The sequence below is a fragment of the Haemorhous mexicanus genome, chromosome 2 (assembly GCF_027477595.1).
Source record: "Haemorhous mexicanus isolate bHaeMex1 chromosome 2, bHaeMex1.pri, whole genome shotgun sequence".
NCBI lineage: Eukaryota > Metazoa > Chordata > Aves > Passeriformes > Fringillidae > Haemorhous > Haemorhous mexicanus.
This window is the reverse complement of record NC_082342.1, coordinates 37,943,267-37,970,696: the sequence shown is the minus strand read 5'-3', so window position 1 is coordinate 37,970,696 and position 27,430 is coordinate 37,943,267. Positions and strand designations below refer to the sequence as shown.

The following is a 27,430-nucleotide window of genomic DNA, read 5'->3' as shown; positions in this document are numbered from 1 at the left end:
TGTCTAGTGCTGTGCTGGAGATGAAGCTGTGCTCCTGGGATATTTAAGGCAAAGTCAGCTACACTCAATTTATCTGAGAGTTCACCCAAAGACTTAAAATAATACAGAGTGACAGAGATTTGGGGGATACTGCATGTAAATATATCTGGTATTCATATACCTGCAAAGGATGCAAAATCACTGCCTAGGTCACCTTAGGGTACACCTGGGAAGAGCTTGGTCATCTTCATAAGCAAGAAAATATGCCAAAAACACTACATTGTTGAAGGTTCTAGAACATGACTATTTAAGTAGATGATAGCTAGGTAGCAAAGTGAGTGCAATTTCCTTGGCCCCTCTTCACTCTTTCCACAAGAAATCTCCTAGTCTCTTCACAGAAAGTTCTGATAATGATGCAAATAAAAGTCAATACCAACTCCTTGTGTCTTTCACCTACAGTTTGCAGAAGTGGGGAAGAAATAAAGGAATTAGGTTTTACTTATATTTAGCAGCTTTTAAAAGAGGTGCAATGAATCATCAGCTGCATTTCAGGAGAGAGTATCTGAAGTGCAAATACCAAGGTGCAACTTCTGACACTTCAAATTTTAATCAGGGCAGGAGGTGTTATTTCTTTTATTATTATTCTTCTAAGCTGTGTTGAGATTAGAGGAATGCTGCGTAGTATGATTGTTTCAGAGCTTTGCCCTAAGGTCTTGCTTCTCAGTTGAACTATTTTTAAGTCGCCCTTGCCATTAACAGGAACACTAAGTCCAGTATTAAAACAATGAAAAAGTCACTAATATGTTTCTAGAGGAAAATAAAGTTCAACTGGAAAGGTACGAACATATCTTTGTCTAAGGCAGCCTCTTGCAAAGTCTTCAAAATTCTTGAAAGAATGAAAACTCTCATTACCATCACCATTTGCCCAAAGGCAGCCTAACTCTGTAATTACAAGTAATGCTCATTGCATTTATATAGAGCTGACAGTGTAATTTCAGTACAAAGGGCAGCAAAGATTCTCCTTTTCTAAAAGTGCTAGTTTGTTGCAGTGCTGACTCAGTTTCACTAATTCTATAGGTTGAGCACATACAGAGAGAGATTATTTGAGATAACTTAATATTAAAACAGTTACAAGAGGTAGAAAGCAAAAACTCTAGGATTCCCACCAGGAATAATTCAGCTTTTCCTGCAGACCCCTTAGGGTATAAATTAACACTCAGCTCCAGTCTCTGTAAAATAGCACCCAATGGTCAATACACTGAAAAAAATGCCAAAAAATTATATTAGTTTCTGAAATCTGTACTTGATGTCATGCATTAAGGAAAATTCAGGATAGAATTTGTAGATCACACTTGTTTTCAGTTAATTGCACCAATGAACTGCTGACAATCAGATATTAAATAGTAGTATGAATGTTACATAAATAGTTGTTCAAGGACATTTATGATCTTTTCCTATGTCTACCCAAGACAAACTAGACTAAACACACACTAGAATCACATGGACTTTTTTTTTTTCAAAACTTCACTTTTGGGAAAAAACCTATAAAATAATTTCATAGAATCATACAATATCCTGAGTTGGAAAAGACACCTAGGATCATTGAAAACCAACTCTTGCCCTGCACAGAACACCCCAAGAGTCACACCATGTGCCTGAGAGCATTGTCCAAGTGCTTCTTGAGCCCTGTCAGGTTGGTGCTGTGACTATTGCCCCGAGAAGCGTGTTCCAGGGCCCAACCACCCAAGGGTCAGGAACCTTTTTCTAATATCCAACCTAATCCTCCCCTGACTCAGCTTCCTAGAGTTCCTTTGGGTCCTTTCAGGAGTCAACAAAGGGAAGAGATTGCTGTGGGCCCCTCCACTTCTATTCATGAAGAACTTGGAGACCCTGATGAGGTCTCTGCTCAGTCTTCTCTTTCCCAGGCTGAACAGACCAAGTGGCCTCACCTGCTCCCCCTGTATGGCTTGCTCTCTGTAAACTCTTTGAGATAAGAAAATCCTGTATATAACAAATACTTTTTGTGTGTCCGGAAACAACATGAAGCATCTGTATCATTATCTACATAGCAATAAAAGAAAAGTAACTTTTCATTCAGGGGTAACAACATCAACATTTTCTATTATCATCAGATAAGTATTGAAAAGGTTCCCACAGATGTAGGATTTCCTATATTGGTTTAACTAACGGAGGCTTACAACACACAAAAGTAATTTATTATTATTATTACTACTAACAATACTAATAATACTAATGTAATTGAGCACCTCCCAACTAAAGAAGTACCCAGAGGTATTCTCACTAATTTCTGCAGATTTTATACCAATGTTGTGACCGTTTCCATCACATGGTAACCATGAGACTCCTCTGGCCACTGTGTTTCTGTATTGGGTGTCCCACAAGAAAGATGCTGGAATAACTTCAATGATGACCCAAAAAGATGATGAGTGGCTCAGAGCACACAATATAGAGAGGCTAAGAGAGGAGTTTGAACAGCCTGGAGAAAACAGAATTCACCAGACAAAAAGTATCACAGGGGTGGTCAAGCAATGGAACGGGTCACCTGGAGAGGTTGTGAAGTCTCTCTCTTTGGAGATATTCAGCACTGGACTGGACAAGGCTTTGGGCAACCTCATCTAACTTTGACCAAATGTAATTTCAGAATTCAAAGTTGTTTCTACTTTGACTGGGAATTGCACTAGACAACCTCCAGAAGTACATTTCAACCTAAATTTTTATACAATGATAGAATTTTTCAGAAAAGAAAAATTTTAATATTTCCTTTTAGCCTGAAGGACTAAACTTGGTAACTTTTTTGGCTTTTTGAAAGAGGGAAATGTTATAAAATCAATTTATCAGCCTAGGGGGAAAAAAAAAAATCAGTGGAATTTAAAACCTGGAAATGTTTCCAACTTTCACATATTACCCCTTCTTTTCTTTAAAGATACATTTCTACAACTGTATCACTGGGAATGATATTTTCATAGCACAGAAAAATATTCATAAAACCCAAAACTTTTTATGATAAAATAATTACAGAGGAAAAAATGAAAGCCTCTTCACTTCAGGCATTTTTCTGAGTCACTGGAAATACTGGTATTCAAATTTTTCAACAGTCCTGCCAAAATGAGGAAACAATGAAAGATTATTTGTATAAATTATATCCTGCTAGGCTTAATATAAAATGTAAACCCAAGAAAAAGACTCCTGCAGAAAGAGATGTTTTTATGAATTGAGTTTTACAGATTGTTATAACAGTCAGTGAACTCCATTTCTGAACACAAGAGCAGATTAATGAGCATGCAGGTCTTCCACCATTGCTTTTCAGGGAAGCCAAGATCTCCTCAGAGAAACAGTGGCAAGCCCTATAGTTGTAAAGCAGATGAAGCACTTCCCTTAACTCCCAGGTGTCCCAAAGCCAGATTTCTATCCATGACCTGGTGTAGAAGGAAGAGTGCTCTCACGACCTACAGAAGCTTTTATCATTTATTGGCCAGTGCCCATTTTATGCTGAAGGCTGTTCAGTGCTGCCTGTAGATGTTGGGGTCTTTCAGACATAGGTGGGGACTTGCACTACACCAGTTCTGATGGGCAGTACAGATCCTGGCGTGACAGGCAGCAGTTACTGACTCCTGGGAAAGAGTAAGCTGCAAGCAGAAAATATCAGCAGCTGCAAGTAGAAAATAACACTACTGACAGGAAAAAAAAAAGAGAAGAGCCTTAATGCAATACCCACAGAGTTGCAATCTAAGGTGAGTCCTGTGTTCTCTTTTGCCCTGGAGCCAGAGTCTTGCTGAGCTACCAAAATCTCATTGGATACCAACAGTACAAATAATCAACATCTGCTGCACTACAGCCAAAACCTCTCTTCTCCAGGTTACAAAGGCTGCCCTCCTTCGTGCAGGCAACATTTTAACGGTGACCACTTCCAGACCTGCACAGGACACAGCCTCAGCCCCTGTTACAGATGGTTTAAGGGTTTTTTATGTTTATCTCTTCATTTTCCCAGTCCACCAGATGGTGGAAGAAAACCGAAAGCCATCTGAACCCCTGGACACTGAGCATGGCATGACACTAATGATGTGACGTTTATGGAGCACCTCCAGAAGCATCGGCCAGATGAGTGCACTGTGTGATATGGGGATGGCCTCTGGAAAAGCCCAAGCTGCAGGAAGAGGAAGAGGATGATGGCAGCCCTAACATCTCAGGGCTCTCCATGATTTCCCAGCACTGGGCAAATCCATGTCTGAGGTGGTGATATTTAGTTCTGTCTGCCACAAAGCTCTTAGCTAGAGTTTCCATGCACTCAGTCTGCTGTCAGTGCAATGCCTGGAGCTCTGCCATGTGGGAAGGAGGAGCTCATTGCAATGGGAAAATAATTTCCATATCTCCAGAAGCCAGCATTTCCCATGCCACAGGGAAGGACATTAGCCATATCTGTTCCATTCACTATTCTAAATAACGTGGAAATGAAAGGAGCTTAATACCCAGAATCCCTTTTTTACAATTACTGCCATTTTAATTGCCCAGTATAAGCCATTTTCTCTAGGTTGTTGTTGCAGCCAAAGAAATTGAAAAAATAATATGTAAAATAGATATTTCTGTTTAAGATGTGTTTAAATTAGAAAAAACATCCTCATCTAAAAATATTGTAACAAGTCAGTAACGGCAAAAACAGTGATGAAAAGAAAACAGCATTTACTGATGTTTTGTTTCATTGTCTTTTCCTGCAGTCATGATGAATATAAATCCTCCTTTAAAAGGAAAAAATATCTTAAATCATCATCTATTTCCATTAGCTGGGGAAATCAGAAAAAAAATTAAATTGCTATGGAATAAAAGGGTCCAGATTCATAGCAGAATATTAAAGAACAGGGTAAAAAGGAACTCAGAGTTTTGTGTTTTAATATATTCATTGTAATTTAGAAAAAAAAGAAAAGAGACTTTATTTGAAATGCTGTAAATCAAATGTACCCAAGTCAAACAGCTGCTTTTTTAGCTCAAAACACACTGAAGAGAGACAGAAGGTAGATAGCTGATGTCAAATGCTGCTGGCATTTTGTCACATTTATAAGTCTTAATTTACATATATGAACCTACTTGCACTTTATAGGTGTGGAGGTCAATTATTGCAAGCATAATTAACATCTTACTGCCAAAATTTGTTAAGCTGTTAAGGCAAAATGAAGATTAGAAAAACAGAGCATGATAACTAGATGCTCTATTAAGGGATGAGTAATAAAATCTTGGATGTGAAAATCTTGGCTCATTTAGAATATTGTTGGTTCCAAGAAAAAAAATTATTTGACTTAATAAAATCAGAAGTAGTAGAAATTACAGAATTCTGTAGCATAAAAGAAAAAAATGTGTGAAGCTCATATAAATTAGTATGAAACAAGATTAAAGTAAATGTTTCACAAAGAGAAACTGACGCACACCTCCCAATAGCCAGAGAATGAGTGGGGGGACTTTTAGGAGCTGCATTTCAACACCTGCAAGGAGGTAACCAAGAGGACAAAGCCAAACTCTTTACCCAGATGCTTCGTGGGAGAACAGACAACAGTCATCCACTGATTTGGGGGAGGTTCCATCTGGACCTCATAAGGGAGAAAATAACTTACTATGGAGTTGCTTAAGAGCTATGAAGTTAATTAAGACCAGAGTCCAGTGAGGTTGAGGGATCTCAACTCTTGGAGGTTTTCAGGATGTAACTGTAGAAATCTGCTCTGATTTCAGTATTGACCCTATTTTGAAGAACAGGTTGTACAAAGACCTCACAAGTTCCTTCCACTTCAGCAGTTCTGTGGCACATATGGTGATGAGAAAAAATAAAAACCAAGGCGGAAATTTCAGTATTGAAAGAAAGTAGATGCATACTATGTGTCTGTCTTTAAAATAGAAGCACTACCAGTATTTATAGTCACAACCTCTCAGAAATGGTAAATAAGCTCTGTGCTTGAAAGAGGAATAAAAATCAAAGGTCTGCATCTGAGATGCTGATTAAGAAGTGGGCGTTTAGGCAAATTAATTCCCATATATTCATAATATAACCATATTATTTTTATTGACTTTAAAAAGTCTTTAAAAGCCATTAAATCTTACAGACTAAGAGAAAACATGAATAATAAGTGATTAAAAAAGCACTTTATTTTTTAAAGAAATCAAGTAATGCTGAATTTAGGTCTGAATAGCTTTCCAACTCAATGCCCCTTCATAAATTCAAAATTAAATTATCCATAAAATCTTGTTTTTGCAACTTCAAAAGAATATTTAAATGTATTTCACATATTAAGTAACCTCTCCCTGGCACCCAACTCAGATATTTTGGACAACAGGATCTACCTGTGCTGGGAAATAAGGAACACCAGTTTTGTCATAAGCATGAGATTATAAGAGGATGTCAGAAGTATAAAGACTGATGTCATGAAATAAAAAGGGTATTGCTCACAAGCCAAGGAAACCAATGAATCACTATGGTTTGGTGTTTTCAGAACACAAAACATAATGGAGTAAATCTGAAAGTCTGGATGAATCAAGTGGAGAGATGTCTGTTCTGTGCAAATTCATTCCGTTTTTACCAGTTGCTGCTTTGACTCCAATGTCACCTGGACTCATAGAACAGAAAAAGCGAAGATGCCTTGTTGCCCCTGGCAGTTCTGAGAAAAAGGCCAAAATATATTTTTATACACCAGGCCTTCAAAACCTTTTTCAGAGAATCCAGAGAAAGAACACGAGTTACAAGAGCAGTTGCAAATCTTGATAGAGTTCACACATTCTACTGTAAGAGAGACTAAGACATGCATTTTCTGCCCAAACATCACTTTTTCAAGTAAACAAACTCTGTACATCTTCTGTCCAAAACAATCCATCTCAACAGCTGAACTGGTTAATAATTTTAATAGAGAAGTAGAATGATAGCTAGCATGTGTTACCTTTCAAATGGCAAAAAGTTGACCTCTAAACATACATTAATAGTATTACACTCACACAGATAGTTATAACCACTAAAAAAGTCCATGTCTAGACACACATTCCATCTAAACTGACAGTTCCTTATCTATTCTTATATTAAGCAACTAATAAAATACTCTCTAATTGAGGTATAGTTCTACCATATTACGGGTGCAGCTGATGTTGAGATAAGGCGTTATTAGGAACCCTTAGGAAAGTCATAGTGGAATATAAAAGCGGCACAGCAACTCTGTGAGGGATCATAAGAAGCCTATTGCTATATCTGGTCCTTCTTCAGAACTTCAGAAAAAAGCCCATTGATAGAAAAGGAAGATTCTCAGCTGAACAGAAATTAAAGAAAACTGTTGCTAACTGTTTGCCCCAGATTTTATGGAAAGCAGGTCTTCCTAAACCTGTTTGCATCATCTGTTGAGCATATGACTTTGGCTGACAAAGAAAACTGTCAAATGTAAAATATTCAGGCTTCTGAAGGGCTATTGCATATAAAGCAGTTTGAAAGTTAGCACTACTAAATAGCATTAAAGCATAGATGTAACACACAAAGAACTGACAAACTGATAAATAAAAAAAGTAGTCAACAGTGGAGCAACATGACTTGAGTGGAAACGTCTCTAATGTAGATTTGTATAGCAGCACCTCCTGCACTACAGAACCGAAATACTGATGGCTGAGTTATAGATGTCCATTCCCACTAAAAGGATGGGATTCCCTGAACAAATAAAAGTGCCTGCTTTGAAAATATCATTAGAAATCTGGCTCACTGTAAAAGCCACCTGTTTGTTTGGGTTTTTTTAGCCAAAGGACAGAAATAGGTGTTTTTAGATGCCTATGCTAGTTCAGATAAGTAACACCTTAAAAGAGTCTATTTCTCACCTCTGATCCTAAAGAAAACACAGGCTCAATTAAGAAAGTAGTTGAAATTAATAATTATTAACTATTATTAATTTTTTCTTAGTACTAATAAATTGCATATTTAGAACTAAAGAACATAAGTCTACAGAAAAAGGGGTTGAGTATTGGAAAACAGGGAGTCCAGAAATAATGGAATGCTTGTGACAGGTGAGCAGAGAAACTCCTACCACATGTATGAAACATGGAAACCAGGACAAACCAGACCTGACAACATGCTCTTGCAGCACAGAAAGCCAAACCTATCCTGGGCTGCATCCAAGGCAGCATGGGCAGCAGGGTGATGGAGGGGATTCTTCTCCTTTCTTTGCTCTGGTGAGACCCCACCTGCAGTGCTGCATCCCACTCTGGGGTTTCAACAAAAAAGGGCAGACCTTCTTGCAGCCTTTCTCTACATAAAGAGGGCTTTAAAGAATGATGGAAAGGAACTTTTTAGCAGCGCCTGTAGTGACAAGACAAAGAGGAACAGCTTTAAAAGAGATTAGGTTTAGGTTGAAAATCAGGAAGAAAAAATATATGATCAAGATAGTGAGAAATATGTGGTGAAAGATGTTGCCCAGAGAAGTTGTGGATAACCCATCCTTGTAAGTGTTCATGGCAAGGTTGGATGGGGCTTTGAACAAACCTGTTTTGTGGAAAATGTCCCTGCCCATTGTAAGGGGATTGGAACTAGGTGATTTCTAAATGTCCCTTCCAACCAAACCAATAAATTCTGTGATTCACTGCTTGTTTTGGAAAAAAAATATATCACCAGATATAAATTTTAAGAGCAATAGATCCATCCACCAAGGGCAGCACAGAAGCAATTTTATTTCAGCAAGCAATTTATTTTAGCAATTTACAAGAAATTTTATTTGCTAAAAGATAACTGGATTATGCAGGGACACTATATTTATTTACTAAATGATAACTAAATGATGCAGGGACACTACATAAAAGTAAAATGTCTACATTTTAATAAGGACGTTGTAAATCAAGACCAGAAAAAGAAATTATTCAAATTATAGGGAAACATTTTCTTTCAGTAAAAGCTTTAAAAGCATAAGATGTTTAACTTTCCATCTGCTGACTGAGAAATTGAGTGCAGTGTTTTATGTAACAGAAGAAGCATAACAAGAACTGTCAACTATTGCTGGACAACTTTACACTTGCAAGGTGGGGAAAGGAACAAGCAGAACAACTGCCCAAGGAGCTGATGGCTTCTCTGATACCTGATACCTTTCAGGACTGAAGGCTTTGCAAGGAGATACTATCCTTTGAAATACAAATGTTCTTTATTCCAGTGGAAGTTAAGGCTTAAGGAAATCTGACTAAATCTAATGACTCTTCAAGCAGCTCCTCCTGGCTTTAAACTCCTGAGTCTTTCTTCCTATGGATTGATGGGTGGAGAACAAAGATGAGGCAAGTACACATGTATTGAGTTGCACTTCTGCCACAAGATCTAGTGACACCAAGTGCCTTAATTTACATGTGAGCATGTTTCTTTCTAGTCATTTAAACAGACCCTGACAACCTGAAGCTTTAGCAGCATGTGCCAAAGAATAAAGAAAAGAACGTCAGAAATCTGCTGCAAAGAATATGGATGGATATATGAGCAGTGTTTGTTAATGTGATCATCTACACAAACACAAAGGAGCACTTGGAACCGTGATAAGAGGCACATCCCTTGAGTCTGCATCTGAGAAGATTTGTTAGATGATCAGATCAGGAAGATCAGCAAGAACTGCCACGGAGAGGCAGCAGGTGGAGATCACAATTCAGTAAGTAGAAGTCTCTCCCTCCTCCATCAATACTAGACTAATATGTGATGTGATGCTAAGGACAGCATCATAATTCTGTACACTAGCATGCTAAAAAAAAAAGAATAGCATTTTCTGAAAGGTTAGATATATTTAATCCCAGTGTCCTGGGTAACACTAATTTAAAATTTAAATTTCATCAGTTGATTTTCCTGACAGTTTCACTTATTTTTACTTCTTGTTATGAATTATATGCACTGTTCAAATAGTTGATTGATCTTTCCTCAGATATCTGTCAGATGCTTTTCAGTGCCTGGAAGTTTTCTATATATACTTATGACTCTCTAAGTTCTTGTGCTGATGACATCACCTGTTAGCATGCAGTAACTCAGGGAGATAGCAGGAGGTCTCAGTCATATTGCTGGGAGGTGTGCTAAGAGGTAACCAGACAAAGAAAAGGATGCTAATTAAATTACACATGAACATTAAAATTATTCATTTAAATAAAAATGACATCAAAAGTTAATCATAGAATGTCTTGGATCAGAAAGGACTTTAAAGATCAGCTAGCTCCAACTCCTCTACCATGGGCAGAATCATGTTACACTAGACCAAGTTACTCAAAGTCCTGCCCAAGCTGGCCTTGAACACTTCCAGGGATAGGGCACCTACAAGTTCTCTGGGAAGAAAATGCATAAGATTGATTGCATATTTGCATGTCTTTCTATGCTAATTCTTTTCTATTGTGCATTCATTAAAAAGACTGGCTAATGGAGTCCTGAATATTTAGGACAAAGAGTTTGTCTATCTCATGGATATTAAAAAGGAATGTGTGCAAAGAGAGGTGACTGAGAACAAACACCGAGTTCACGGCTCTCCAGTCTGTGCTTCCAAAGAGAAGTCATTTCAGCAGAAAAACACAACACCCACCCCTTCCCCTGGCTGATACCAGCACCCACTCTGTGACTCAAGTCACAGATTCCTCTGTGCTGCCTGACTGCCACACTTAATAGAGGATGATCCAGTTTCTTCCTTTGTAGCTTATTAGGTCTCATTAAGAAGAGGGTTTTTTCCACTGAGTCTCAAAAAATCAGTCCTTCAAGCTTCATGCAGATAATTTTGTGCTTTCTCAGCTAGTATCAAAAATGTGTTGGTTCATATGTGTAAAACATATACTATATATATAGTTTATGCATACAATCCTTGCTGTTGCAGGATCTGAAAATAATGCCAATGCCTCGCAATATTTTTAACAAGCAATATTTGCTTCTGAAGCACTCAGACCATTAAATCTGAAGGCAGCAGAGATAAAAAGCTTGTTTAAGAAAAAGGGACAAATTAGGTTTATTAACTAAGAAATGGTTTCAGTGGAGAGAAAAATATGGCAACAGGGCTAAGAAGGACATTATATCATCTTTTCTAAGGAAAAAAAAAAAGAAAAAACCTTTGAAAAATGCAGATCAGGAAAAGTGTGACATAAAAAGGAGGTGAGTACAGAAAATGCACTATACCATCTGGATAATGTTTGACATCAGCAAAAACAAACAAGAATCTACAGGAAGACATGTTCCTAGTTATAATGATACATAATAAAGATAGCTAGTAGAATGAGCACTTCCTGTTGAGCTTGGATTCTAATTTCCTTGCTATTCCCCACTTTTTCAGTTACTTGTTACATTCTGCTTTCTTCTGGCAGCATCACATCCTTTCTCTCTGACTAATGCATTTAGAAAGTTCCTCTCACTACTCTGTCCTGAAAGTGTTTCACAGCAGCGGAAGATCCTTTCAGAAACCACTGAAAAAATAGGTCACACCACAGGAGAAGAAATCTTGCCCAATTCCACAAATATTGCCAGGGTATCAGCCTTAACATTTTCATTTCTTCTGGCCCATGGAACATTTATATATAAACTACAGTAAAATCTCAGAGAGTTTGGGTTTATTAATTACCTCGACTGTTTCTCAGTATCCGACAGAGCCATGCTAAAATAGAAGTCTCAGCTTTTTTGGCAGCAACAGAGAAAGGAGGATGCAGTTAGGCATCCTGAGGTCATCAGTGGCCTAGACACACTGAAGGCTGCATGAAAGTTGCTGTTAGAAAATTCTGTGTTTATGGAAATGATCTGAAAAGTGTTAAAACTTTTTTTCCCAACAAGGAACCACATCTAGTTTTAGATTTAGTGTTTGATTTGGTTTAGCCACTAGACTGAAAAGCTGTACCACTAGTTTGATCTTGAAATCTCACTAAGGTGAATATTAAATCACATCTCTTTATCAGTTCACCCAATATGTCCAACAGCAGTAAATTAGAAATATTTTAATTGATTTATTCCTTGGGGAATTGCTGGTGTGTGGTTTTTATGAACTTTCTCACTGTGAACAGACAGCACTTGCAAATTATGCATTTTGGGCAGCCTTGCAGGACTAAACAGAAAAAGTCTGGGTGACATTTTGCATTTAAACAAAATTTCACTCTAAGACAGAATGACACTAACAGGGAGCAGAAGTTTCAAATTAGCTGCTCATAACACACTGCTGAGCTGCTTTGATATCTTCTCAGTGTACAGGCTAAGATGAATATTGCTCTTTGAACATTTTAATGCATATTAACATGTGTCTTCTGTGACAAATTTGGACACCATTTTCCCCTTCCCTCTTATAATATATGCAGAGGTGTCAAAGAGTATATGAATATGTAAATATACAGATAAAACAACACTCTGTGCTGGGCAACTGTACAGCTATAAGCAATGTAAAAATGAAGGTTTTTTTAGCTGACAAACTTGTAAATATCAGTATTTAGGCAGAATGATACCAATTGTTTGAGTAAGGCGGAAAGGGATTAATAAGATTTTATCACATAAGTCTGTCATAATCAATGTTTGTTGCTATTTTAATTATGGTGTTTGAAACCACACAAATTCAGCAATACCCAAGTTCAATTAAATGAGAAACAGCCTGCTCTTAAGAAAAATAAGGAGATGGCCAACCAACATATTTCATCTGGGAAGATATTTTCATCAATCTAAAGTGTAATTTATGAGGAAGACAAAAATATCAAATATTGTCCATGAATAGAGCAGCAGAACAGATTAAGTAGTGTGCATCTGGTTAAAACTGTAACATGTTTAAACAAGGCATTAATTAGAATTTTCAGTAGAAGTTCCATTTAGTTAAAATATTTAAGTGCATGGGATATGTGCACCTGATATGCAAGCATTTCAAATTATTAGGGCAATTTTCATTAGCAGACACTAAATCAGTATGCTTTGGAGTGCTACAAAAGGCTTACTCTGATTCTTTTTCTGGGTATCATTTGATGCCAAAATTATCATTAATTTCTTTTAACCTCTTCACTTTCACAATACCCTTTCACCCAGGTTTGCTTGATCACCTCTCCAGAGTGAAATCCACATTTTCTTTACAGAGCTGAACATCAGCAGTGCTAAAATCACTCAAGAATCCTGCTGTATGGTGGAATGGGATACATGAACGGGCAAGGAAAAGCTGTGGAGAGCCAGTTTGTCCTGGTTAGTGGTGAGGGAGGAGCACTGCCTGTGTTAGCTCAGTTCCAGTGCAACCCCATAACAAAGCTGTGCTGCTGTACATGACATGGCAATCATCTCTGGCTCTGGAACACATTTTCCTCCAGGAGACCAATGAGAATAGGATATTTAATGTACTAGCATTTTCTGAATACCCTTTTTAAAAACAAAATATCCTTTCTAAGGACTAATAAGGCATTTTGTACCGAAATAGAGGAGTGGCAATGACTAAGGAAATACTGAAGTCAGTGCAGTCCGACTCTTTACTGACTTTTTGGAACAATCAATGTCAGCATGTTAACACAAGATGGAAACAAATGACAAGACTAGAATAAGCCATCAATTGGAAGGTCTTTATCTCTCCCAATGAAGTATTTATGAAAATCTTAAGCTTTATGACAGCAGTGACTAATTTTAAGTGAACAGTTTACAGCTAAACTAGCAAAGCTGCAGTGTTCAGCAGCACTCCACTGAACCTAGTTTAGTGCACACTGTAAAATTTGTGCTTACTCCACAAAGCTATTTATACATCCTTCACATCAAATACGTACCTAAGGACCCATAAAAATATTCCTTTTAATCTGTGGGATACTCCTGCATCTAAAAAGACATTTGTCACCTGGTAAATCTGGATTTAAAGCCAAAAGTTCATAAAATTATATTAGATTAAAAGTTATTTCCCTTGTAACACTCTGAGACACCATTTGTCCAAAGCCTTAAAATCTGCTTTTCATCACAACGAGTTGCAATAGAATTGAGGCACAGCCTTCTCAATGCGACTGCTACAAAGAGGTTTTCATAATAGCTAAACCCCTCTTAGCTTTGTCTCTCACTCTGGTAAGAAAATAATCCAAAATTCCCTTCCTGAGAAAATAATCTAAGAAATACAAAACCACAGAGATGAACAAATAGAAAATCCACATCTTTTCTATGAAGTTAACCCATTTTTTTTTTCTCATGTTACTTCTGAACCTCTTTCCTCTGAATGACATGCTGTGCTGTGCTATTAGATTTACAGAGCCTCTGCATGTTAGAAATATCCAGCACCATGCCTATTTATGGTACTCAGCCACCATAAACAGATGGTTTGTGTACACACAATCTCACACTGTGCTCAAAATTTCACAGAAAGCCTGGAAGGAGGAAGGGTTTCACTATGGTTAGAACTGTTGGTCAACAGCTACATTTAGCTCAGCATCTTTCAAGAAAGAAAGCAACCATTTTCTCTTTTACCTGCAAGTGGAATCTGAGCTTTGTTTAACCTAAGACATGCAGTTCTAATAATCCATATAGTCACCTCTTTTCCCATAATTTCCATTGCCATCCTGCTCCTCATTTGATTTCAGATTTCAGATTCTCAGCTCTGTAAACAAAGTGCAGTAGAAAACACCTGCAATAAGCTTGTAATAAGGATATATTACAGGCTCAAGACAAATGCTTCAGGCATCAGGTTTGATGATTTATAGTAGCTAGGTTTGAATAAGATCAATGCTTTAGACATCCAGTTTGTCAGGTGAACAAAATCGATAATTGGATGAAGTTCAGGTCACTATTAACATACTGTAAAACATACTTTTCTTTTGGTTTGGTTTGTTTTTTGGGATTTTTTGTTTTTTTTTTTTTTTTTTGGTTGTTTTTTTTTAACAGAAAGTTCATCACTAAAAAACTCTGGATTATTCTGCATTACTTCTCATTTCAGGTGACTGTCTCAAGTAAAGACAGCAGATGAGCAAACCCCAAATTTTCCCTCTCCCATCAGAGGAATTAAACTGAACTAAGCAAGTCCTCTACCAATATAAGGTTATATACTGATTTGTCTTTTAGAACAGCCAGTCTCTACAAACTGAGCAGAAAGAGCCAGTCTAATTTAAGAGGATCTCTGAACAATGCTTTGAAAGCCTGTGAGGACACATATTTCTCTCCACTCCTAAGAACTGTCACCTAATTTACAACTGGATAATCTCAGCAGTTATACAAAAATTTAAAAGAAAAAAAAAAAGGCAAGAAGAAGCAGTCCATCAAATTATTATGTGGGAATCATTCAGCTGGTTTGTGAATATCTTATAGCTATAAACACACATTGCTTATTTATAATATGCAATATTCCAGCCTGTTAATAATATAAAATGCAATAAATCCTGTTATATATGTGACACCTCTTAACTGCCTCCAAATGCCTGCAGGGCGCTGTAATATGGAGCACTATGTCAAAGTTGCATCATATTTTAAAATATTTGTTTCACCAACAAAATGCTCCATGATAGATCATGCTATTCTCTCCTAGAATTAACTTAGAAATGTTAAAATATCTTTATTTGTAGCAATTTAGAAAGTATTTCAATAGCCTGTTTCCTTACATGGCCCCAGCCTGTGCACTAAAATTAGAGATACTAAAAAAAAAAAAAAAAGTTGATGCCAAGGACACGAGTTCTCATGTACCTTTAGAAATTGGAATTAGATCAGTTTTGAGTTCTCTGGTCCACTGATACTGAAGAACCACAGACAGGCACTTGAATAATGAATTCTTTGGGTTATTTAACCAGAACATGAGATGCCTGGCCATACTTATAGTTAGGAAGCAATCTGCTTTAGAAGGTCTGAAAATTCACAGAACAGCAGAAACAATGAAAATGTCCTCTGTATTAATTTTTCAGAAACAGTCCCTTTGAATGAACATGCTCAGCTCCCACTCACAAAGCTTGCTTTTTAGCTTGAGCAATTCATTACTTGAAAAAAAACAAATAATATTAACAAATAATGAGTTACACCATAAGAAGCTGTAGGAAGGACAAGTTATACAACAGACACCACAGACTCTAGGGCATGAAGAACTTCTGTTTGCCTACTAACATAAACATTAAGCTAGGAAGAAAAGTCTGGTTTGCTGCAGCTTATGGGGTCTCTTTGCATCATACCACTCAGCTAATCCCTATAAATGAGACATCACTACATTTTTTATGGGCAATAGCTTGATGTAGCTATGTTTTATTTTTGCTGTCATTTTAATTTTAAATTTTTCTGATTTCATGGATCTCAAGTACCACCACAGGTGCACAGACATTGTAAGTTTTCACATACTGTTGCCAAAAAAATCACGTCTTTAGATAACTGATGGATAATACAATAATAGAGACTATTCCTTGACTGGATAGCATAATCTTTGACTTTTCAAATCTGTGAATTTGCTGGTGTCATCTGCTTCAAGACAGAAAAAAAACCTCAGTCTACCTCTCCAGCTTTTCCCATGTTAACCAATAAAAGCTGCTCTCTGGAATGTGATGTGGTTCAATCTTAGTCTTGCTGCAAATATTGTTACATCTCTGTGAAACACAGTCAACGCATAAATAAGAAACCAAAAGGAAAGGAACCAGTAGATATTGTGTATCCTTTACTCAGCAAGCACTTTTTCCATAGGCAATTTATCAACACATTTTCCTTCTTTCTTTTCCTCCATTCCCACATTTTTTTTCACATTCCTCAGACTCACTTCTCCACACATGGTGCCTTTCTGTAAAGCCTTTTCAGACATTCCTCTATTTTTTTTAATCAATCTCTTTTCCGATACACCTACTGATACTCTCTCATCCCAAGTTATCTTTCCAAACAAATACACCTGGAAGGAAAAGTCATCAGTACCAATAGGAGGATAAACTAAGACAACTAAGGTTTCCCTCTTTGAGATCAATTACTCATTCAAAAACTACCTCTTTCCCAGCAGCTAGAGAAGACAAGTGCTGACATTCATAGAGCAGCTTTGGAATTTGCCCAGCAATCACTTAATTTAAACTGCTGAATTACTAGGAAGTAGGGCAGGAAACAGTAAACCCTCAACACATTAAAAAAAAAAAACAAAAAACCTTAGAGCTCATAAAGTCACCTGGTTGGTTGAAATGTTGTAGAAAGGGGTTTATACTCTGTAACCATAGGCAAAACTTCTACCAGCTGATAGCAGACTGTAACCATCTCCAAATTACACCAAAGACCAGTGACTCATATTTAAAAACATATTATGGATCTAGCTTTTTTTCCCCATTACTGCTTGGAATGGCCTTGTGAAAGCCCTGTTAGTTCACCTACAGAAGATTTTAAAATTAGTTATAGCCAGAAGTAAGAGGATCTAGAACAAGTTTAGCTAACACACTTCCAGGCTGATGCACCAGCCCTTGGCCTAATGTGGGAAACCCAACAGGGGAAGAACTTTTCTTTCCACAGAAGGTTTTTGCAGAGGTAAAAGCAGTGTTAAAAACCACTTTAGGATCATCAGGGAAGAAGTTTTATTTCTTTTTGTCCCAAAGCATCTGGTACACTACAATCATGTGAAATTTTCCTTTGGCCACCTTCAGTATGTACTTGTGGACCTCTTCTATAAGTGAGCACTGACTTCTTTTCTGCATGCTATAAGGGCTCAGATATTTCCCAAAAAGAAGAATAAAACTGGACCTTCTTAGTTCAGTTTCCCAACAGGTTGTCAGGAGTGGCACTTGAATTATGACAGTGAAACATCCTGCAAAGCTGCTCCTTTATGATCTGTCTTTAGAGTAGTAATTAACTAAAAAAGAATTTTTGTTATTAAACCATCCTTAGAAGTGTTCAAGGCCAGGCTGAATGAGACTTTCAGCTCACTGGGCTTGTGGAAGGTGTCCCTGCCCATGGCAGGGAGGTTGGAATTAGGTGATCTTTATGGTCCCTTCCAACCCAAACCAGTTTATGATTTTGTGATTCTATTAAAAATTATCAGTAGTTTGTGCTTTCTTAATATGTTTTTGTACCTCTTCTGTCCTACTTCACCTATTTTTATTTTCTCCTTCACTCAGTTAAGGAACTGATTGAGAGAGGGTGTGTCTTTTCATTCTGTGTTCCAATGACACTGTTGCCTTACACAATAGTTCCCAGTTTTCACAATAGATATAAAGCTAGCAGGGAAAAAAAAAAAATATTTCAGTAAAAAGGAGTTGATTTTGTACTCTTTGTAAGCACTGGTTAATGAAAAGTTCCTTAATGGTTTGAAAAACAGATTTTTGATTTTTCTTTTTTTAAAAGTTTAGCTTTAAGATTTCACAAAAGAATTCTAAATGCAGGTTATGTCAGAAAAGATATGTCACTCAAGTTTACTCCAATTCCTATATTTCATTGTGAACAATATCTGAAAGCTGCACCATCACTGACATCAATGTATGATATAACAAGTTTGTAGTGTGATTATGCCAACAGGGACTTGTCAAGGTCAGGGGAAGAGAAAGCAAAATCAAAGTGAAATGTTCAATTATTTCAAAGTTACCAGAAAAAGTAGCCTGGCACTGTAGGAGTCAAAATGAAACAGAGGAAAGGAAAAGCTCAACTAAACATTAGGAGTGACCGAGGTCTGTCTAGGAAATAGAGGGTGAGATTTTAAGGATTGGAGCCTACAATGTTCAGTCCTTAGCATACAATTGCACTCTTGAAAATCAATCACTAATAAATGCCAATTAAATCACAGAATTACAGAGTCATAGAATTACAAGCTGAGTTGGAAGGTAGCTGGAAGCGTGTCCCATTATCCTACTAATTCTCAAAGTAGAACTTCAAAGTGAAGTTGAAGCAGGTGTCTTAGAGTCCATATCATTTTAGAAATAATTTCAGGTCCTTATTATTTTAGAAAATTTTAAAAGGAACTTTTTGAAAAATTTAAATCCAGAAGTTCTGTAGGACTTAAACTGAATGGCCATTTAGCTAAGAAAAATCACAATTCTCTTCACAGCACTTCTAAGCCAAATGTAAGAATCTCATTTTTGGAAACTTAGCATTATGAGTTAAACTGCATATTTCTGAAAGTGCAGAGGCCTTCAGGGGTCACTGGAAGAGACAGAAACCATTGGATGATAGGGCAGAAATTAGGTATGAACTGCATTTTGCTTGCAACTACAAGGTTTAAATATGTAACTGTGAAAAGGTTAATTTGTCAAAAAAAACCCTTAAGTTTTCAAATTCCTACTGCCAAAGTGAGATATAACTCTTCTCAGAATACACTGCAATTACATGTGTGTGTGTGTATGTGTATGTGTGTAAAGATCTAAGCCAACTCATTCAATAATAGTAAAAATCTCCAATAGAACTGAAGGCTTATGTGGTAAAGCAGCTCTTCATATTCTATCTCTCAACAAGTACTGTGCCCTGTAGAAAACCAAATCATAGGAAAAGGATAATTTTATCCATTCTCTTGGTACTCTCTGTTACAATTAGAACAATTTTTTTTTTGTTTGTTTTTTGTTTAGAAGAGTTGGAACAAACTCTACTAAACAAAAATGTATGCTTGTCTCATAATGGAAAGGTCTCTTAATTGTCTGGGCTTTATGGAATTCAAACTCTTTATGTCTGAAACTTCTTCAGGCTTTAACTATGAATTAAACTAAATTCAGCTATCCTTCATTTGCAATTTAATCAGCAACAATGTGTTTTGTAAACAAGTGAAAAGTGCTGCTTATTGAGTTGAGTGCAAGAGACATAGAAAAAATTCTCCCATGGTAAAAGCTCACTCCCAAGTGAGTTAATCAGTTTACTCTTAATTGCTTCTTTTTGTTCTCTATAATCCTCCAGGTTACCTACTTATTCCTATATATCTTTTCAGTATTTTACTGAGGAAAGAATCTGAATAAAAATGTGCTTTTACCTGGATTTCAACCCTGAGATAAAATTTTTAACCAAACATTTTCTTCTTAGAGACAAACACCTGACGTTACAGTAAGCTCTGCGATTCTATTGCGCAAAGAAATTAAAGAGTACTCTTTTATATGAGGGTCCTTGAAACACAACCGTACTATAAAGATATCATTTTATCATAATCACTTCTGCCCTGTGAAACACTTTTTCAAATAACATACAAAAAAGATCCCCTTTGTAGCTGCAAACTTCCTATAAACATTTTTTATAAACAATCAGGAGGCGTTGAGTTCACTACAGAAAGAGCGTGTATTTCTAATAACATTTAATAGACTGCTTACATAGTCGTTATTTCACAATTTCCTTGTGCTTTTCTGAATGAAGATTTATACTGTGAAGCGAGCAGAAAAATAATTTTGATCCCTTAATTGAAGAATGAATACATAAAAAAATTTGTTAGGACAGCTGACTGAGGCAGCAGCCACCAATGCAAAGTAAAGGTATTAGGAGTACATTTTAAGATAGGCCATCTTTTTTCAGAAAGAGTATACCATGGAAATAACTATTTTATCTTAAGCTACAAGTTGAATTATGACTAATTTCAGAATTTATGCTCTGAGCTAAAAGAATTATACCAATCTTTCCTGATGATCAAGGATATCACAACGTTCTAACTTTAATAAATAACAGCATTTTGGTGTCTTTAATCAGGATGATGTCTCCAGAAGCAATATGTTTCTTAAGGAAAATTACCCTTAAAGGCAAAATTTTGAAAATATCTGAAAAGGCTGTCAATTCATACTATGACTTCAGGTTCCTGAAGTTTTCAGGAGTAGTAGTGATGACCTCATAAAATTATTTCAAGACTGCCTAATAACTTGCAAGATTACAAAGATTCCTTATTTTTGAGTCTTTAGCTTCAGAAATCCTGAAGCTGGGTCACTCTTTCCAGGGTTGGGAAGCACTTGTAGGTCTCATGACATTCCACAGAAGTTTACTTTAGAATCATACAATCTTAGAATAATTAAGGTTGGAAAAGACATCCAAGATCATCAAGTCCAACCGTCAGCTGAATACCATCCAGCCCACTGAACCATCTAGCAAATTCTCATGTCAGGTCATTTTCTGAACTCTTCCAGGGATGGTGATAACACCACTTCCCAGGGCATCCTGTTCCAATGCTTATCTGCTCTTTCAGTAAAGAAATTTTTTCTAATATCCATCTGAACCTCCCCTGGGAAGAACTTGAGGAGTTTTTCCCTTGTCCTATCCTTACTTGCCTGGAAGAAGAGGCCAACCCCCACCTTGAAAAAACCTGTTTTTTAGCAGCTGTAGACAGCAACTTTATGTAACTCAAAATCACAAAATCCCAAATGTTTCAAGTAAGGAAGTTATACTGGAGGCAAGTGAGCTTCAGCCCCATCCAGAGAAAATTTACATTAAAAAAAAAAGTAATGTAAATAGATGAACATTATGAGAGGGAAAATCAACAACAAAAAGGAAGTGAAGAAGAGTCTGATATTGCAAGCTGACTACATGAACATATCAAAAAAAGAAAGGAAATGCATATAACTCGTACTGTCTAGAGATAAGAAATAAATTTCCTCTCATTTAAAATGGCTGACTTCTTTGCACCATCTTTCACCCAAGCTACCAATAAATATTTCCCTGTTTCTGTGAGGCAGATGTTATAGGAAACCCATGATGGTCTCTATGGATGTGGCTGCCTCCAGAAGGAAATATGGAGCATATTCAGGGGGTTAAGGTTTACTCCAGGGGTTAGAGGATGGTCAGGACCACACACAGGCTCTAAAGGAGGCTATGGGAATTTAGGCTGACACAAATATTCAACGCTTTTGGCTTCATTTTCCAAGAAGGCTGGAAGTGCTTTCAGCAAGTGCACAGATAGGCAGGTACCCCTTGGTGCCCTCAGAATTTGCAGGGATGTTTACAGAAGTGACTGTTAGACTGAAGCCACCATCACTTTGGGAAACAGCTATGGACAACTGGTCAAAGCTTTACCAAATGTGAGCTAAAAAAACCTGAACCAAAGCCCCCAACCCCCCCAGTTTTTAAAGTTTATATAATGGAAATGACAACTGACCCAGCACCACAGAGTACAATTATAATTAATGGGAGACTTTTGTGAAAAATGTCTGTGCTGCCTTGGGGAACAATATAGGTCACAGCATCAATTAAAAGCAGACCAAACTCTACACTGCCTCCATAACATTTAACCCCAAATCATTGTTGCTGTAAATTAAACAACGAATTGCTGCATTACATCACAGAAGTGAAAAAAGAATAACTTGTTTGAAAACTTACTTCAAGCTCCAGCATTCACTTTACCCCATATTATATAGGCAAGCAATAAGGAATACTGATGTCACCAGCAATTTTCTGCTTCTGTAAAGCAGAATTACTATCTGTATAGTCAGTTTTATTTCACCTAATCTGAATATTAATATTAGACCTTTGCAGGAAAACATGGGAGATGTACTTAATTGACAATCAAAACCAGCAGTTTACCTTAAATGCTGACTGCAAAGGAGATAGATAAAAGATTATTTAAAGTCTTAAGCTTCAGTTTTGAAGCTAGAGTGAACACTCCTCTATGTGGAAGAGTGGAATATAGAAATGAATGACTCCAGGTAAAATGTGCTTGCAGGGTCACTACACATATTTTACCTAATTACTATTATTAATTAACCATTTTCTAATATTATATCAAAGATTACTGTCAATAGAAGCCACCCACACAAAAATTTAAGGACTTTCACTTTTAAAGAGATGTCCACAGGTCCTTTTTTAAGATCAATAAATTCCTGTTTCCTAACAACAAAGACAATTTTCAGCGGAATTCAAGCCAGAAGAAAGATCTTTGCAATAAAGCCTCTCAAGTGTTGCTGACCTTTATGTTTGTTCATGTGGAAATATTGAGCAATATCTTAGATGCAATAAAGCCTTTTGAAGTTCTATTATCTACTTGAATGGAAGGTGAAGCAAATTCTCCTCAACTTGTGAGAATGAAAGGGCAACTACACTGAGCAGTATCTAACAAGGTTCATGAGAAAACACAAGGGAAAACCATCTGACACAATAAACAAAGGGAAAACAAATTTATAAAGTGCACCTCCATCTCTTCTACGACTCATGAGTAATACCAAACAATGAAGACGTACTGCAGGCAAAATTAAGACTTCCTGATGCCCATGCAGTACTTTCAGCTCAAAAAATGCTTCACAGAGAAATAATTCTATAGGGGTATACAGGCAAGAGCAAAGAGTCATTTCTAAAATGTTAGCTGTGGAAAAAGCTAAATAGCTAAGCTATTTAATAAATATGTCTCTCAGTAGAGTACAAAGGAAGTAGATTTGTACATCAGAGAAATTCCATTTTAACAGAACTCGGTTTTAAGACTAAAACTCTGTCTATGCTCTCATCTGCATTTTCAAATTCCAGTAAGGGGTACAGGAGCTCAGTTCCTTCTTCCCTGGTGAAATATTAAGATTATGCAAAGAATGCCAACTTCTGATTAGCCTGTTACCTATAGCCATAATATCTCAGTGCCAGTGTTAAGGACTGCAATTCCATTGTTGAAGTCTTTAAGAAAATCCAGAAAAAGGAGTGGCCAAGCTTTAGAGAGTTTCCAATTTGAGTAAAACAGGAGACAACAGATGCACCTGCTCCTCAACAGCTCTCATCACCATTTTGCCAGAGTTTTAGACCCATCATTATCGAAACACTGAATTTCTTTTAGACATTAAGACAAAGGCAGACTTTGCTGATGAATTAAGCAAAAACAATTAAAATGCTTTTTGGGAGGCTTCACAAATGAACAATGAACCCTTCCATCCTTGTCTAACTACAGAGGAGAGTCACGTTTTCCCAGGGAATGATATAAGTAAGTAAGGTGGGAATAAGTGAAAATAATTTATTTTAGGTGTAAGTCAAAGCAGGAAGCTTGAAAAGACATGCTATAATGGGTGTAGGTGTAGGGGGGGGGGACAAAACAAAGCTCATTTTAAATATACTTTCTCTAGGGGTTGATAAGTGCACCTATGGATTTGTCGGCTAGGGGACTCTTCCTTTTAACCTTCAAGTGTTCTACAGCATTGTCAGATGAGAACATATCATTCACTGCTCTGAGAAAATGTGTAATGGTAGTATTCTATGTCAAATAGAAAGAAAAGGACTAATGACTCTTCAGCCACTACAATGCTTCTCAAAGCCCTTTGTAAAAGGAAAATGCTATTACTCATTAACAGGTAGGAAAGCAAAGGGAAAGAGAATGAAGCAAGCTGCCCAAGATGACTCAAGAGGAGTTGAAAAAAACATATGGTATGTCTAGAACTTCATTTTAAAGACCACCCAATCTTCAACCAGTTATACAAAATATAACTGAGATGTAGATAGCAGACAGCACTGCAAAACATCAAGCCCTCTCAACCAAACCTTGCTGTTTTAATCAGAATTTTGCAACTCAGGTTAAAAATCGTTGAAGGAAAATTAATTCAGAAGTTCATGATCTAGAAGAATTCAAACTTTATCCTCCACACATATAGGCCAGGAAGTGGGTGTACTGAGATTTTTAATGAATTAAAATGGAAGGAAGTGGGAAGGAAGTAAAAAAGAAATAAATGCTTTCATTAGGCCAAGTAATACAGCTCTACATTTCTGCATTTGAACTACTGACTGGGGAAGGAGGCGATAAAATGAGTTTGTTCTATGAGTTTAATCTCCCTCCACAATACCATCTAACCCCTCCTTCCTGTGTAGAAGTTTTTCTGACTCAGCACCTCAAAGATGTGGAGTTTAAGGCACAAAGCACCCTTGGATCATTGGGATCTAGTGTACTGCCCTACATAACGCTGAAATCAACAGCTTGTCTTAAACACAGGCGTGCACATCTATTTCAGGAAAGCAGCTAATCCTGGAAACATAACAGGACTGAGATTACTGCTTTCCTTAATGGTTTGTCCTATGTTCTCACTTTTAAAAACACCTGCCCAGCCTTGGTTTACTCTTACCCTGGTGCGCATTCTGTTCTTCTCTGCTACTTTGAAGAATCTTCTTATTCCCACAGGAATATGCTGTCTTTAAGTCAGGTCTCTTTCTGGAAGAATTTTTCTCCACTCTAGTCTCTCTGCTCTCTTTTGATATTTATTTATTATCTTTATAAATTACAGATACCAAAACCTGGTACAATATTTCCTTCCACAATCTCACTGCTGCACATAACTGCACATAACATAATAAAACCACCTCCTACCTCTTAATTTTTAATGAGGTTTTTTTACATTCAATTTAAAAATACAAGTTCCACTGAACTGTCTGTTCTTTCCTCTGGAACATTCCTAGCATCACATCTGTCAGCTGTAGGGGTCCCCGTGTGTGTGTAAGGCTGCCATTGCTTCCTTCTGGCTGTGTAATACTTCTCTTCTAGAGACAACTTTGATAATTTTGTTTGAATGACCTCTGTTTGCAGGCTAGACTGTAACTGGATTGCATTATCTGATTGCTGTGTCCTCCTCTTTTTTCCTAGTGTTTCAATCTTCGCATTATTTTCAAATTCTAACATCCAAGAATTCATGCAGCTTTCCAAAGGATTTGTGAAAATATTTAAATATGCTGTCCACACCCAATTCTAAACTGTGGAAGGCTATGGAGAGAGACTTTAAAAGAGGATGCAATAACAGGACAAGGGGGAATGGCTTCAAACTGAAAGAGAGCAGGTTTAGATTGGGCATTTGGAAGAAATTCTGTACTTTGAGGGTAGTGAGGCACTGGAACAGGTTGCCCAGAGAAGCTGTGGATGCCCAATCCCTGGAACTGTTCAAGGTCAGGTCTGATGGAGCTCTGAGCACCCTGGTCTAGTGGAAGATGTCCCTGCCCAGGGCCAGGGGATTGGAACTAGATCATCTATAAGGTTCCTTCCCACCTAGGCCATTCTATGATTCTATTTTATGATTCTACGATCCCTCAAAATTTTTGTGTAAGGGTCATTTCTCCTTGATTAATGTTTTGAGATGTCAATCTTCAAGGAATACTATTTTGATAAAGTATACTGTTATCTGTTTTATACCAGATGAAATACAAAATTAAATGAAATGCCTTACAAAAGTCTAAATAACACCTAGGACTATTCAACAAGTAAATTCACACTCTGAAATGAAGTTTATCTAGCATAATTACTTTTCTTTAAAACTATGTTGACTGTCATTAATTTCTTCCTACCACTAGTTTTCTCTTAGGCTTGCTTTTTTAGCTAAACTCTCCTTAATCATTCCAATATTTTTTCCAGGGCTGAAATAGAGCTAGCCTGCTCTGCAGCATTATTTTCAAAAAAAAAGGTGAAAATAAAAGCATGACACTCACATTCCAGAATTTTGAAAATTCTCCAACAAATCTTTCCAGCCTCCTTTTTTAAGGCTCATAGGTGAAAGCTATCAAGTAATGAGCCTTCTGCTTTGCTTATTTTATCACTGGCAGATGTTGTTTAACATGCTTTGAAAGATTCGGTGCTGTTTATACAGTAGGGACACTGGATCTCCTACCACCATATGGGCTTGCTAGGGAGCAAACAGCACTTCCCTCCTACTGTGTGCCACTCAGTATTGAAGAGGTATCAGAGCTTTTGTTCATCTTTGCATGAATAAATGACACAATTAATTGAACAGTGATTGACTGGCATCATTTCTTGGTTTGGCATTACAAAAACTCAGCGCAAATTACTTAATTCACATACAAAATAAACCAAGAAATAGGCTTTGACAAACTTTTCCCAAAATCCTAGGAGGTAGAAATTGAGTGTCTAGAATTGAGTGCCCAGATATATACTGTAAGAGTTCTTGTCCATTATGCTTGCCACTGAATTCATCCTAGGTTACCACCTTAATCATTACATAATTTTGGCCCTTACATTAAGGAAAATTACTTAGACATCCTAAGCCATTATAAATTGATGTCCAGCTGGCAGAGAGCTGTGCAAGATCACTCAGAATGCTCATCTGTCCTATCTATCCCAGAGTCTTGTTAACCCTGGATAACAAAGGATACCAATTTGGACATCAACAATATATCACTTTAGACTACTTTTACCAGAAATATCCCATTAGTGTGCATTATCTTCATATCTTAATCAGCCTTCTTTTCCTCCTGAGACTGCAAAGGACCCAGCTGGCCAACAGCCAGAATATCAAGTGTCTCATACACCTATTATCATAATGGCAGAAGGTCATACACTGAAAACTGAGCACACAAATGCAACATAAACTAAACGGAGTATTTTGATAACAGAAATTTATGGAGGTTACTATTCTGGTGCAATAGCATCACTTGTACTTTTGTTTGATTTGGAGGGGTTTTTTGTACTTCTGGTTTCAATGACAACTCCTCTACTGGGAAAATTCTTTGATTAAAAAACAAACAAACAAAACCCCAAAACAAACCACAAAAAGCCCCACACCAAATCAAACTTCAACAATGCTTTTTCTATCAGGCTCTCCAGGTCCACAAATATCCTTAGTCTTCCTGTCCTAAATCTTGGTTGGGTCCTGCCTGTTACATCTCAGAGACTGATTGTGCCTCTGCCAGACTAACAGGCAATGAAAAGAAATTTCAAAAAGATAAAGGTGAAATTTTCCTTAA

The 27,430-nt window shown here is 37.0% G+C and overlaps 1 protein-coding gene across 6 annotated transcripts in view; it reads right to left on the bottom strand.

Annotated features, from left to right (window-relative positions):
- The window catches only part of DLG2 (discs large MAGUK scaffold protein 2), an 831,288-nt gene that overhangs the window by 561,529 nt on the left and 242,329 nt on the right, over positions 1-27,430 (bottom strand). The window lies entirely within an intron of this gene.